The sequence below is a fragment of the Narcine bancroftii genome, chromosome 4, assembly GCF_036971445.1.
Source record: "Narcine bancroftii isolate sNarBan1 chromosome 4, sNarBan1.hap1, whole genome shotgun sequence".
Taxonomy (NCBI): domain Eukaryota; kingdom Metazoa; phylum Chordata; class Chondrichthyes; order Torpediniformes; family Narcinidae; genus Narcine; species Narcine bancroftii.
In genome coordinates, this window is record NC_091472.1 from 43250370 (window position 1) to 43266486 (window position 16117).

The following is a 16117-nucleotide window of genomic DNA, read 5'->3' on the forward strand; positions in this document are numbered from 1 at the left end:
CCTGTTATACTCTCAGATAACTTTTTTTATTGTCTATTATACCACACATTTTTTGCCATCCACAAGCTTACTAACCGTGCCAACTATATTCTCATCCAAATCCTTAATATAGACAACAAAAATAATGAACCCAGCACCAATCCCTGTGGCACATGACTGGTCATTGGCGCGCCCCCCCCCCACCCCACAAGGTGAAATCAAATCATCCACTACCATTTTCTGGCTCTTACCACTGAGCAAATGTTGTACTCAATTGGCCACTTCACCCTGGACCCATGTGATGTAACTGTCCAAAGCAGCCTACCAAGCAGGATCTTGTCAAAGGCTTTGTTAAAATTCTGGCAGACAATATTTCCTGCCCTCCCTTCATCAATTTTCTTGGTCACCTCGTCAAAAATTCAATCAAATTTGTAAGGTTAATGTGGATGATGCAGCTTCTGCTCTTATGAGAAGGAAGCTTTTAGAGCAGGAAACATATGCTCAGGCACTGTGGTTAGCACCCAAGAACAGACAAAAAGATCACTGGAGAAACCTGCTAACCAGACATGGAGCATTACAATACATGGCTAAATAATACCTGCCTATAGTGCAGTGTGAGATGAATTGAGAGCAATTGAAGGTTTATCATCCATAACAAATGCCTTGGGGATGTTTTATCTTTGCTGTGTATGCTCAGATAGGCACCATAAAGAGACTGGGTATCTGAGGGATGTCTGCACTTCCTGTATTTATAAGTTATAGGCAGGCAACTTGAGACTTTGATCTGCTAAAGTTCTGGTTGTTCTTCGACCAATTAGTGTAATTGTAGAATTAGTGTTCATAAAAACCATACAATTCTCTGATTTACCATCTCTCACCATATGTTGGGCCTCTTGTTGGATTATACTTACTGAACACAAGAGACATTTGCAATGTCTCTATTTTAGGTTTAGGTTACCTCTAAGTATGTTAGATAAATGTTGTGCATTTGAGGAAATAATTGAGCCAATAACAATGGAAAATGGCTGAAAGACATTGTTGTTTCATTCATACATGATCACCTCCAGGAGGATACTGCCAATGTCCGACAAGGATGCTGAGACATAAAAATGGGTCAAGACAAATCTGAGGGGTCCCTGTCTCATTTATCACCCCAGTCAGTCTCAAACCCATCTCGTAACCAGTGTCTGCTGGTAACATTTCCATTTGGTCTATCTATTTCTCCGATGTTTCCTTGAATACTCCTAAATTAATACCAGAGAAATCTTACGATCATATTATCCATCTATGTAAACAATTAAATGAGGAAACATTCATGTCTCTGGAGCACAAACCCAAGCTAAATTTTCACCCACCCAATTCAGGAACTTTTTTTTGGGGGGGGGGGGTCAATTAATGCACATTCAAATGTTATGCTATTCTTTGTTGACTATATATTTCAGCTCATATTTGGCCCAAATCCAGAAGCATTAACAGTCTTACAAAATCATCCATCATAGAGTTAGATATTAAATAGATTATTAGGAATTGTGCTGCAGTCGATCTAGGAATTTATTAAGGCAATGACAATTTCTCAGGAAGCTTTTTTGGAAGTCTTGAAAGCTGAATTGTGAGATAGCATCAAATAATTTCATCACTAGCCATATTTTGGTTCCATAGTTTCTGTATTATCCTGGTTGCTGTTTAATTGTAAATGGCTAGAATGGAAATATAATGCTGATTTGTCAGAAAGTTTTATTCATACAAGTTGAAATATTCTGGCACACACAGATCTTGAGTATGAAATACTGCTGATTGACACATTGGTTCAGGGAATTGAGTTGGACTAATTTTATGCAAGTAACAATGTCCTTTTTATAAAACTGATGTCTGGCTGTCTTGTTCTAAACTCCCTCAGCAACAGAATGAATCCCCTGGAATTTAAGGTAGCAAAATATGCTGAGACACTTCACAGGAGAGTTACCAAATAGAATTTGACACTACATCTCATCAGGAGATTTTAGAACATGTCTCAAAGGAGGAATAGGGAAGGAATTAAGATCCTTGAAGATTTGGCAGCTAAAAGCATGGCTAGCCATGACTGAACAATTCTAACGTGGAACTATCACACTTCTAGAAAGAAAGGAAATAAAATATACCCAGATCTTGTTTGGTTGCAGATATGGAGGGCCAAGGAATGAAGGGATTTTAACTCAAGCAGGTGATTTTTTTTCTTAATTGAAATCATTGCCATGATGAAAGATTAAACCTTGAGATTTTTCAGGACCAATGGGGGCCTGCAATTAGGAGGTACTACTTATAGAACTAATGCATAAAGCATCTTTCAGTTACTCCCATTGGGAAAGAGATTCAGGAGTATCAGAGCCAGGCTGAGAAACAACTTCTTCCCATGGGCAGTGAGAATACTAAACAACCAAAGGAACTATTCACACAAAACATCCGAGACTCTCATATTTATGAAACAATATATATTCATTTATTTGAATATATGAATACTTGTCCTGCATATGTATTGTTTGTTTGTATGTCTGTTATGTTTGGTTGTGTGTCTGCCTGGTTTGCACCAAGGACTGGAGAATGCTGTTTCATCGGATTGTACTTTTGCATTCAGATGATAATAAACATGTCTTGACCTCGCTTGACTTGACTTGAAACTGCATATTCCAATATTTCTAATACTCAGTATGACATTTCTCCCATGAACAGGGGAGAGCTAAATTACTTTTTTTTCAAGATAAAGGCACGTGCATGCATTTCTGAAAGAGCACTGCCTTGAGTGAAGTGCTGGATGGACAATTGAGGTTTTTGGATTTGCCTCTGCCTAGGTTACCTGGAATGCTTTAGTCAAGATGTGTATGTCACCAGCAATTCAGGAAGTATTTAAATGGCCCCCTGTTTACCATGATCTGGGTGACTGCCCAATGAAGTGGCAAATGTCAAATACAACACTCAAAGAGCAAATAATAAAGATTCCACACGACTATTCATGCAAAAGTGAATTCTCCTGCTGCCATTGACAACATACTTTTTTTTACAAAGAATTTGATTAGAAAACAAATTAAGTTATCCTTCAACAAATTGCTATTCAGGAAGACCTTACCAGCACTGAGTGGTTGTTAAATTTGTATATTTATCTCCAATTTGCTGCCTCAAAAATAATTCACTTAGTAAAGTCATTTGACATTCTTTAACAACATAAGATGTCTTGCTCTCTCTCTCTTTGTAAAGCAAGGAATGTGCAAAACTGCTGCGATCTTCAGCATTTTCCTGATCAATTTTCTTCCAGTACCAGCATTAAAGAAAATGAAACACTCATCCTATTTTTGGAATCAATTGATTTGAATTGAGGGCAAATGCCCTAAGAAATACAGATTCTGGAAGATCAATGTGATAACCAATTTTATCAAAATAGGATGAACAATGATTTTGTTTTGTTCGTTCCGGAAGAATATTGGCCAGGCTACAGAGTGAGATACCTTCTTCGATGTCATAGCTCACTTTGCCTTCACTTGATCAGGTATATCAGGCATCATTTTCATCCTTCCATACTGGGTTATTAGAGGTAAACATACATCTACTTTAGGGATGCATGTCGCACCTTGATCCTGAAATTCATCTCCATTAACTTCTAGTGACCTTGAAGGAATAGTTTTGTTGATCAAATACAAAAATGCAGCCTTTCTACATACGCGCAATTGACCCAAATGGGCAAGGCCAAATTTCCGCAGGGTAGCACTAACCCTGTGCAGTGTCAGCAAAAGTTATATTCCCAGATCCAAGAAATGGTTTCCTTGGAGGTTTTATCAACTTTATTACTTTATTACTGCTGAAGATCCAGCTGCGCTGGATGGGTCACGTCTCCAGAATGGAGGACCATCGCCTTCCCAAGATCGTGTTCTATGGCGAGCTCTCCACTGGCCACCGTGACAGAGGTGCACCAAAGAAAAGGTACAAGGACTGCCTAAAGAAATCTCTTGGTGCCTGCCACACCGCCAGTGGGCTGATATCGCCTCAAACCGTGCATCTTGGCACCTCACAGTTTGGCGGGCAGCAACCTCCTTTGAAGAAGACCGCAGAGCCCACCTCACTGACAAAAGGCAAAGGAGGAAAAACCCAACACCCAACCCCAACCAACCAATTTTCCCCTGCAACCGCTGCAACCGTGTCTGCCTGTCCCGCATCGGACTTGTCAGCCACAAACAAGCCTGCAGCTGACGTGGACTTTTTACCCCCTCCATAAATCTTCGTCCGCGAAGCCAAGCCAAAGATTACTGGTACAAAACAGGATTGGCGCATCTTGTCTATGTCATTTAATTTATCAAAAATTAATAGAAGTTGTGGAACTCCATTGCAGTGAAGTAATTTTATTTATGCAAGCATTTGAAAGTGGTCAATTCATATCTAAGCTAATATTGTGTAAGTGGTCTGAAGAGACATATTCATGTGAATTAAAGCCATACACTCTGGTGCAGTTGATCAGTCGTAAAATAAAATAGGCCCAAAGCTACAGTGAACTCTGTGAAATTGTAGTTTGAGATAACGTCCAATGATAACCTGAAAGGCTGAATTTGTATTTCAAAGACAATTCAGGAAATATTTAAATAGCTACCTGATTGCCATGATTCAGATAACTGCAATATTGAAAGGCAAATATCAAAGACAAAACTCAAAAAGAACCTTTTTTCCAATGTGCTGCCACTGACATCAACAGGAGCCAATTGCAATATTAACCTAAGGCCTGAGTTGGGAAGTGGGAATGGTTTGCTTTCCAAGTTAAAATGCTGAGAATGAATCAGAGGACTGAATAAGTCTGTTAAGATAAGTTTTGACATATGGAGAAAATCCAGCATGAAAAATTAAAAAATGTATAACGCCTATAGATATGTAAAAAAAAGCAAAAGTAGTAGCAGAATTTGATGTGAGCCACTTACAAATTGAGAAAGAAGAAATTATATTGGGGAATAAGGAAATGGAAATTTAACTAAATAAATTAAACCACTCATAAAGCTTAGAATGAACAAAGAATTCCAAGATATTAGCCTTAATAGAAAAGTAAGTATTGCAGAAAATATTGGACCAATAATTCTCCCAATGACCTGATGACCTGGATACAAAATTATGAAAGGCCCTGTTGTGGAGATTATGCATATATATTGTCATCTACTAAGACGGTAAATGTTATCTCATTTTATAAGAAAAGAGAGAGCAAGAAGATGGGGAACTGCAAGACCGGTAAGATTGAGATTAGTGGCAAGAGAGATGCTGAATTAAATTTTAATTTTAAATTTAGGCATACAGCATGGTAACAGGCCCTCTGGCCCATGAGTCCGTGCCACCCAATTCCACCCAATGAATCTACAACACCCAGTACGTTTCGAGCGATGGGAGGAAACTGGAGCCCTCCCCTGGAGGAAACCTATGCAGACGTAGGGAGAACGTACAAACTTCTTACAGACAGTGTGGGATTCGAAACCCAGTCTCGCTGGCATTGTAATAGTGTTGCGCTAACCGCCACACTAACCTTGCTGCCCCTCCCCTGTTATAATTTTTTAAAGAAATGATACCAGGGCACTTGGAAAATAAGTGGCATTAAGTTCAACTTCAAGTTTACTTAATCATCTGATTGGACGAGTACAACTCAATGAAACGGCACTCTCCAGTCTTCTGTGTAAAACATACATACACAGAACCAGATGTACTGCACATACAGACAAGCAATATATATGCAGGACAAATATCCATATATAAAATTAAATAAATATTGTTAATAAATAGTATGGTCTCTGATGGTTAGTGTGAGCAGTTCCTTTGGACATTCAACATTCTCACTGCCCGTGAGAAGAAGCTGTTTCTCAGCCTGGTGGTGCAGGTTCTGATATTCCTGTATCTCTTTCCCAATGAGATGGGGAGTCAGGGGTCCTTCATGAATTAGTGTACCCTCTTCAGACAACAATCCTGGTAGATCACGTCGATGGGGTGAGGGAGACTCCAGTGATCCTCTCTGCTGCTCTTATAGTACTGTGGATTGACCTCTGATCCACTTTTCTACGGCATCCAGTGAGATGCAGCCAGCCAAGATGGTCAAGTGAGAGCTCCTGCAGAAGTTGACATGATGGTGGCTGGTAACCTCACCCGCTTCAGTCTTCTCAGGAATTGCATTCGATGTGTACCTTCTTGACATGTGAGGAGATGTTGTGTGTCTATGGTAGGTCACTTGTTGAGTGTATTCTGAGGAACTTGGTGGTCTCTACTCTCTCCACAACCAGGCTATTGTTGTGTAGTTAAAGATGGTCATTCCTGGTCCTCCTGAAGTCCACAATCATTATCTCTGCCTTGTCCACATTGAGACTCAAGTTGTTGTTCATACGCCTCTTCTCTATAGTGTGACTTATCATTGTTGTTGATGAGGCCAAACATTGTTATGTCATCTCCAAACTTGACAATAAGATGTGGCATTAAAGACTTGTTCGTAAGGTTGGCATGCATAGCATTGGAGAATGATGCATTAGCATGGATAGAGGATTGGTTAATCAATAGAAGGCAGAGAGTTGGGATATAGGGGAGTTTTTCTGGTTGGCAATCAGTGGTGAGCAGGGTGCCGCAGATATCGGTGCTGGGACTGCAATTGTTCATGATATACGTTAATGATCTGGAAGAGGGAACAGAGAGTAGGTCATCTATGGTTTTCTGATTACACTAAATTGAGTGGAAAAGCGAATTGTCCAGACGATACGGAGAGTCTACAGAGATATAGATAGGTGAAATAAGTGGGAAAGAGTCTGGCAGATGGAGTAAATGTGAGATTATCCACTTTGAAAGGAAAAATGGAAGGTCAGATTATTATTTAAATGGCAAGTGATTGAAGCCTGCTGCCATGCCGAAGGACTTGTGAAGGTTGGTTTGGAGGTGTAGCAGGCTATCATGGAAGAAAGTGGGATGTTGGCCTTCATTGCTGGAGGGATTGAATTTAGAAGCAGGGTAGTCATGCTGCAACTGTACATGGTACTGGCAAGGCCGCATCTGGAGTTCCAATAGTACTTGAGGAAGGATATACTGGCAATACAGAGGAGGTTCACCAGTTTGATTCCAGAGATGAGGGGGTTAGCCTATGAGGAGAGATTGAGTCATCTGGGACTGTACCTCTGGAATTTCGATGAATGACAGGGGATCTTATGAAACTATATAAAATTATGAAAAACATATATAAGATAGAGGAAGGTAAGTTGTTTCCATTGGTGGAGGAGACTAGAACTAGGGAACATAACCTCAAGATTCAGGGTAGTAGATTTAGGATGGAGGAACTGCATTTCCCGGAGGGTGATGTATCTATGGAATTCACTACCCATTGAAGCAGTGGAGGCTACCTCAGTAAATATATATTTAAGATTGGATAGAGTTTTACTAGGGGAATTAAGGGATATGAGGAAAAGGTAGATGGAGATGAGCTAAATGAAATTGAATGGCAGAGCAGGCTTGACCTGCACCTGCATAATGCCCAGTTTCACAGAACATATCAAGGACGTTAAGCAGTGCAAACCTTCTATTTGTACTTTCAGAAAGCTTTTAAGAGTTTGTAATTAGCGATAATGTGCGGGTGTAGTCTAAGCATTGGACAAGAAACAGAAAAACTGAGTAATTTTCATATTGGGGAGTTGAGATTAGTTGTCTGCCTTGGGGATTGGTGCAAGAGCCACATCTGTTCTCAATCTACATTTCTGATTTGAATGAGGAGACAAAGTCTAATATATAAATAATTTATGATAACAAGATGAGTGGCAGTTCAGATTGTAGAGAGGTTTCCAGAGATGTAGATTGTGTAAATGTGTATTGGAAGACATGGCAGATGAAATATAATGTGGAAAATATGACCTCAAATACTTTGGCAGGACAAAATTGAAAGGCGGGGTTATTTTTATAAATGGTTGGAGCTCAAAGGATGCATTGAGAGGGACCAGAACATATAGACACACCAACCAACTACTACATCGCAAACATTATATTAGACTTTATTGCAAGGGGATTTAAGTACATGAGTACAAAACATCCATTGCATGTACATAGGATCCAGGTTTGGTGTTCCTGTCTAGGAAGAATATACTTGCAAGAAAAGTTTTATGAAACTTTAGCAGATTGAAATCAAGTTGGGGGAGGGAAATGTTCTTTGAAGATATTTTAAGCAGGTTAGGCCCATTCTTCACAAAGGTCAGAAGAATGAGAGGTGATCTCAATGATCTTATGGCAGCTGCCAGTGTGAAAAGAGGAATAACATTTCTCCCAGATGTATGCCAAAAATCAAAGTCAGTTCAGGGTAGAGTTGAAAAGAAGCTTCTTCATGCAGAAAGTGGGGAGTATTTGTTATTCTCTACCTTCCTCAGAGCTGTGGATGCTGAGATGCTGAAGTTAATCAAGGCAGACATTGATAGGATTTATTAAGATATTACTGTATCTGTGGGACTCGCCAATAACAGTGGAAATGAAATTTAAAAAACAACCATAGAGTCTTAGGGCCATGCAGTAAGGACCACTACCATCATTAAGGAGGTACAGGAGCATCAAAATTAAGACTGCCAGGCTGGGTAATAGCTTCTTGTTACAGGCTGTGAGACTGATAAACAGTATTCAGTAACTGTGTAAATCATCCTAAATATTTATACAGTAAAACTTCTAGTATCTGGCACCTGGGGAATTGATAGATGCCAGATAAATGTATTTTCAAATTGGTTGAGACTTACAATGCCTAACTAATTTATACACCTGCATTAAGAATAAACAGTTTAAAGGACTATACTTACACTGAACAGATGTCACTTGGATGAACAGACTTCGCTTGCTTGAAGCATTTTAGTTTATTTTCAGTCACAATATTTGAAAACATTTAACCGTCACTGCATCTGCAGGTTCCTCCCCCTCGGTGGAGCTGCCTGAAAGAAACACAAAAACATTATAAATAATTGACTCCCACTCCAAATTTACAGATAAAGCATCTGACCAGGGTGAATCTTATAAAGCAGGGACAAGGAGACATTTTAAGAGACACCGTGATAGCAAGCAGCATGAAACAACTCTTCACCCTGGGCGATACCATTGCTGTTTCACAAAACTTTATTCAAATAGCTGCTATGGCTGATTAGGATTTAGATTTCAGATTTATTGGCAGAGTACATACATGACATCACATACAACCCTGAGATTCCTTTCTCCTGCGGGCGTGGCAGAATTACCACTAATTCATCATGTAAAAAGTAAACTGTACACAGTGAAAACATGTGAACAAAGAAAGAACTGTAAACAGATAACAAATGTAAACTAACTGACTGAGCAATACAGAGCGAACCAAAACAAAATCAATAAACTGCACAAGTAATAGCCCTTAAATGACTCTCTGATTGAGTTTGTCATTGAGTTGGAGGGGTGACAGCTGTTTCTGAAGCTCGTGGCACCTATACCTCTTTACTGATGGCAGCAGTGAGAACAGAGCGTGTGGTGGGTGGTGTGGATCCTTAATGATTGCTGCTGTTATCTGATGGCAGTGTTCCCAGTCGATGTACTCAATAGTGGGAAGGGTTTTGCCTGTGATGTCCTGGACTGTGCCAACTACCTTTAGGAGGGCTTTACGCTCAGGGCTATTGGTCTTTCCATACCAGACCGTGATGCAGCTGGTCAGCACATTTTCCAACACACATGTGTAGAAATTTGCCAGGATTTCTGGTGTCGTACCAAACTTCTGCAAACTCCTGAGGAAATAGAGGCACTGATGTGCTTTCTTTAAAATGCCATTGGTGTGTTTTTTTGGTTTTTTTTTCCTGCAGGCAAGGCAGAATTACCACTAATTTGTAGTGCAAAAATACTATACTCAAAATGATACATACACATTAAACATATAAAGTAATATAAACAATCTGACAGAGCAATTCGGAGAGACAAAAAAAATCAATAAAGTGCCAAATGAGTCTCTGATTGAGTTTCTTGCTGAGGAGTCTAATGGCAGAATGGTAGCAGCTGTTCCTGAACCTGATGGTGTGAGTCTTCGAGTACCTATATCTCTTTCCTCATGGTAGCAGCAAGGACGGAGCGTGTTCTGGGTGCTGTGGATCCTTGATGATTGCTGCTGCTCTCTGATGGCAGCGTTCCCTGTAGATGTTCTAGATGGTGGAGAAGGTTTTGTCTGTGATGTCCTGGGCTGTGTTCACTACCTTTTGCAAGGCTTTACACTCTGAGGTATTGGTGACCCCATACCAGACCGTGATGCAGCCGGTCAGCACACTTTCCATAAAAACATCTGTAGAAATTGATCAGGATTTCCGACGTTATACCAAACGTCCGCAAACACTTGAGGAAGTAGAGGTGCAGATGTGCTTTCTTCACTATGCCATTAGTGTGTTAGGATCCTTCTAGATAGCAACTCCCAATCACCGGATCTTCTTCTGCATCCTTTCAAACAATGGCATCGTCTTATTGGATTGAACTGGCATGAGGGGCTGAATGTCCTATTTCTGTTTCTATTTCTTACCTTCTTTTGTTGAATTTTTTGAAATGTAAATGCTTGTCTAGACCTCACAAGTAATCCTTCCTCCTGAAGTTCTCCTTCCCTCAACTATTATTTCTGCTAGAGTCTGCAATTTCTTTCTCAATTATCTCAGTGTCTGGGACAGTTCTTCAGTAATATAAAGTGAAGTAAAAGCATTAACGTTAAAAGAGATGGAAGTCAAAAGCCAAAGTAAAATAGTAAATCACGAAAATCTGTCGAAACCGTGGTTGAAGTAAAAACACAAAATGCTGGAGAAACTCAGCTGGTCAAACAACTTCTTTTATGTAGCAAAGGTAAAAACACAGAACCGACGATTCCAAACCAAAGTAAAATAACCCAGCTGTTACATAAGCCTACACTCCTGGATGTTTACAATCTAACTTGATTTTGCCCGATGCATACATAGACTGATTTATTGGAATTTTTACAGCTAACTTGTTTGACATTGTTTTCCTCATATCAGATTGAAGCCATGTTGTTTAATTTCCTGTTTACTGCCCATTTTTGACAGGAACTAACAAATTTAAAGTGTGGCCCGAGGAATACATTGTAGGTTAAATGCAATAGCTCTTGAAAGGAGGCATAGAGATAGTGATGTGTGATTCACACATGGCTAGGCACTGCCTTGCTGAGAAGGTATTAATTTTGTTCAGACCACAGATTGCAATAAACTCAGCATCTGGCCAATGCAACTCACCTTTGAGATTGATCAGATGGATGAAAGAGGGACCAGAGAGTGATTCACTTTGGTAAGTCTGTGGAACTTGTTGCCACATGTGGCTTTGGAAGTGAAGTCATTAAGCGTATTTAAGGCAGAGATTGACAGACATTTGATTAGTCAAGGCATCAAGGGTTATGGGGAGAAAGCCGGGGAGTGGGACTGAGTGGCAAAGTTGATCAGCTCATGATTAGAATGGTGGAGCAGACTAGATGGGCCAATAAGCTTCTGCTCCTATTCCTTGTGAAAATCCAGCCTATGCTGTTTAAAGTTAGCTAATACCTCTTAAAAAGGAGGTGCTCTATGGGCAGAGTAAGTGTTACTGGATGATATAAGAACATGAGAACCGAAGCAGGAGTAAAACTCATGTTCTTTCAAAGCTGCAGTGCACTTCAATAGCTGATCTAATCTGTGATTTAGCTCCATTTTTCCACCTGCCCCCCCCCCCCCCCCCCCATGAACCTTCATTCCTTTTTAGTCCAATACTGACACAGTCTTCATGCTTTTTGGTGGCAGTGTTCCAAAGATTTGCAACCATCCGATCGAAGAAATTCCTCATTATGAATCCGAGGTGGAAATCATCTTCTCAGCATCTTCCCAGCCAGGCTCAATTGGAATCCTATGGTTTTCAGTTAGGCCATCCCTCACTTTTTCTGAAATTTAATGAGAAAATGTGAAACCATTGAATGACACCGCAGGATTGCAAAGTTTTCACAAACACCTCAGGCCTCAGTGGATGAGTTACAAAAAAGGAGAGATGTCTTACAGGAGGGAGAGACCAGGCATTCATTTGGAAGGCAAAGGGAGAAGACAATGCCAAAATTCCATGGATCTTGCAGTGCTCCTGGTAGTGTATTGATGATCACAGCATACATCTTCAAATACCAAATTTGGACATTAACCTCAGACACTGCTCAATTCATCACCTCTAATTAGTGCCTGCATTTCTGTGCTTCATAAAATCCTCATATCATTTCTTTAATTATATTCTTAGGGCATGGAAGGTAGTCCTCCAAATCTATGTCAGCCACAAAATGATTGTAACAATCCCGTCACCCACCTTATTTCCTTGTAACTTACTCCCTCCCATGTGCCATCAATTCCTCTCCGTCCCGCACATCCCCCTTCACATTTCTCCAACCAGCCATGTGCACCAGGAGTAATGCCCAGCTTTCAATGAGCCTACCAGCATGTTGTTGGAATTTGGGAATAAACCAGGGGGAGGATCTGGGAGAAATCCAAAAGGCAGTCACAGGGAGAATGTACAAACTCCACACAAGAGCATGAGAGTTCAGAATGGACACCGGAGTTGTGGTTCTGCGGAGTGACCTGCAACAACACTGGGTTGCCCATCAGTATTGGCGTGAGTCCTACACTCATACCTTCCACAAACTGTGAGCTATTGAACCATCATCCAAACACTCACTTCCAGTCTCCTGTAAGGATGCCATCCCTTTCTCCTAATTTCTCTGACTTCACTGTATCTTCTCTCAATTTGAGGCCTTCCATTCCAGAAATACAGTAAAAAAAAAACCCTGTTAACTGGAATTCAAGCAACTGGCAGCCTCAAACAACCAGAAAAAAAGAATTTGCAGAAAATAGAGGTAACAACGTTTAAAATTAGTGTGCCTCACCCTTAGTTCACCAATCATGCTACAAGCAATCTCAAGCATCCAGAAAGTTCACTTGTCCAGTATCTAACAAACACCACAGGTGCTGGATACCAGGGGTTTTACTGTAATCTCCCTCTTCAATGAATCCAGCTTCCCCTTACTGGGGTCAACGGAGCCATCTACTGCATTTCCTCTCTCTATGCAAGTTCTGCACTTATTCACCTCCCCCACCACACTCCAAACAGAGCAGGGTGTAGGGCTCCACTTTTCCTCACATTTCACCCCTCTGTAATTTCCGCAAGTTGCAACTTGACCCCACCAACAGACACATCCGCCCCTCCCTACTTCGTTCCACCTTCTCCAGATGTCCAAATACTTAAGTATAAATTTTATTTTCCAGATTTACCTCAGACCCAAGGGGGCCAAATTCCGGAGCTGTCAAGGAAGCTTTGGACTTCTCTTATGTTAGTCTCTTCCCAACAAATTCTTTGCCTGCCTTGCTCACACCCAAACAAACTCTTAGACAAAGGCCTCAGATTTTAGATTTATTGTCAGAGTACATACATGACATCACATACAACCCTGAGATTCCTTTTTCCTGTGGGCACAGCAGAATCATCATTAATTGGTAGTGCAAAAATAAACTGTACATCATATAAACATGTAAACAATCAAAAAAACTGTAAACAGATAATGAATGTAAACAAACTGCAATACAGAGATAACAAAAGAAAATCAATAAAGAACACAAGTAAGAGTCTTTAAATGAGCACCTGATTTAGTTTATTGTGAGGAGTCTGATGGTGGAGGGGTAGCAGCTGTTCCTGAACCTGGTGGTGCGAGTCTTGTGGCACCTACACCTCTTTCCTGATGGGAGCAGTGAGAACAGAGCATGTGCTGGGAGGTGTGGGTCTTTGATGATCGCTGCAGCCCTCTGACAGCAGTGTTGCCTGTAAATGTACTCAAAGGTGGGGAGAGTCTTGCCTGTGATGTCCTGGGCTGTGTCCATTACCTTTTGGAGGCCTTTACACTCAGGGGTATGGGTGTCCCCAAACCAGATGCTGATGCAGCCAGTCAGCAGACTTTCCACCACACCTCTGTAGAAATTTGCCAGGGTTTTTGGTGTCATACCAAACCTTTGCAAACTCCTGAGGAAGTAGAGGCTTTCTTCATGATGCCATTGGTGTGTTGGGTCCAGGAAAGATCCTCTGAGATAGTGACTCCCAAGAACCTATATTTGCTCACTCTCTCCACCCCTGATCCCCCAACGATCACTGGATTGTATATTCTGGCTTTCCTTTCCTGAAGCCCACAATCAGCTCTTTAGTTTTGGTGACATTTGTGCAAGATTGGTACTGTTGCACCATTCACCAAGTTTTCAATCTCCAACCTGTTTACTGACTCATCCCCTTCCTTTTTTTGAAAATTTTATTTTTCATTTACATCATTGACAAACATAATCATACAGAGTAATAAAACAATGCAAAAAGAATACATTATTTTATATTTTCTCCCCCCTTCCCTTCCCCTCCCTGCCCAAAATAGTAGGGAAAAAAAAAGGAAAAAAGCCTTCCTGGATTTATCATATATCATTCATTGATTAATTACATTTCAAATTTACAAATATAATCTTAAACCTCTAAATTAACAAGGGTGAGTTGGAGCGGGAGTAGTGGATGCTGTAGATGAACTCTTACCAATGAAATCCATATATGGTTTCCAAATGTTATAACATTTTTCTGATTGATTCCATAAATTATACATTATTTTCTCTAACGGTATACAGTTTTGTAATTCCATTTGCCATCTATTCAATCCCATATTATTGTCTAATTTCCATGATACCAACATACCCCATTACACCCATTACTGTGTTACTGTTGATGCCAATGTTGTACTGCACCACACAGTCGTAGGTGTAAAGCAGGGGGTTAAGAACACAGCCCTGTGGTGCTCCGGTCCTGATGGAGATTGTAGAGGAGGAGTTCTTACCCATCTTCACTGATTGTGGTCTACCGGTGAGGAAGTCCATGATCCAATTACACAGTGGGGTGTTAACTCCCAGGTCTTAGAGTTTGCTAATCAGTTTTGATGGTGCTAAATGATGAACTGTAGTCAATAAAGAGCATCCTGATGTATGCATCTTTACTGTCCAGGTATTCCAGGGCTTTGTGTAGACCCAGTGAGATGTTATCTGCCATAAACCTGTTTCTATGATAGATGAACTGGAATGGATCCACGTCACTGCATAGACAACAGCTGAGATGCTTCATCACCAGCCTTTCAAAACATTTCATCACTATTGATGTAAGTGCTACTTGCCGATAGTTGATAGGGTACTAGCCTATTTCTCCACTTCCCTCCATCCTCCCCGTATGGCCTCATTATTGCCCAGTTGTCTATGGCATGTACTGTTAGCCCAATGCAATAAACTGAGTAATGACACCAACCTCAACTCATAGTAGTGAATGTCGGGAAATCAGATTTCTCTATCTCAAGGCATGCTAAAACTTTGATACAAATAGCAATGCAATTGGGCAAAAAGCATGTTAAAACAGCACTGAGACAGTCAGGACACAGAATCATGTATTGAAACTGGACTGCTCAGTTCCCACTGGCAGCTGCATGAAGAACTCACAGCTGTCATTTCATGGCCATACTGATTGATAGAAAAATCATCAGGGTGTAAAGAAGATTCCTTCACAGAAACGTAGAGCAGCTGCATTCAAGTCTACCGCAGAGATGAAGGGATATGTAAGAGAGGGGCATAGATCAATAACCTCTGCTGAGGCACAAGTTCATGCAATGGTGCATCTCATCTGAGTGGTCTCTCCTCACCATGCAGCATACGCTGGTGAAGGGGGCAGAGCTTATGGTGCACACCTGTGCTATGATTTGTATAATAAGGCTACAAATGGGGAATGGGGAACATTTCCATCATCCTGAGATTTAAAAACAAAGCCTGGCAGATCCTGTGTGCAAGAGAGCAATATCATAGTACTGGCATTTTAACCAATGCCTCATTACCAATCTGATGCTCTAATTTATGTTAGTAAGGGAGGATCCATACAGTGTATCATTAGATGCATGACAGATTCCAGGAAAATGTCAGTCTGCTTAAGGGATTCCAGGTGCATGGATCCATTTCCTGATGGGTACAATTTCACCCAGAGATCAGTTCACACAATCAATCTTTTAAACCACTTTCTTGTGCCATTTATGCAGGAAAAATGTGTGCAAAATGATCCAATTTCTAGCCTTATATTGGCTTATTTTTCT

At 40.6% G+C, this 16117-nt stretch overlaps 1 long non-coding RNA gene across 1 annotated transcript in view; it reads left to right on the forward strand.

The window, feature by feature from the left end:
- LOC138760502 (uncharacterized) overlaps positions 1–16117 on the forward strand; it is a 56923-nt gene that overhangs the window by 3484 nt on the left and 37322 nt on the right. Inside the window, exon 3 of the long non-coding RNA XR_011355668.1 lies at positions 14995–15145. This is a non-coding gene — a long non-coding RNA (uncharacterized lncRNA). The remainder of the gene's footprint in view (positions 1–14994; positions 15146–16117) is intronic.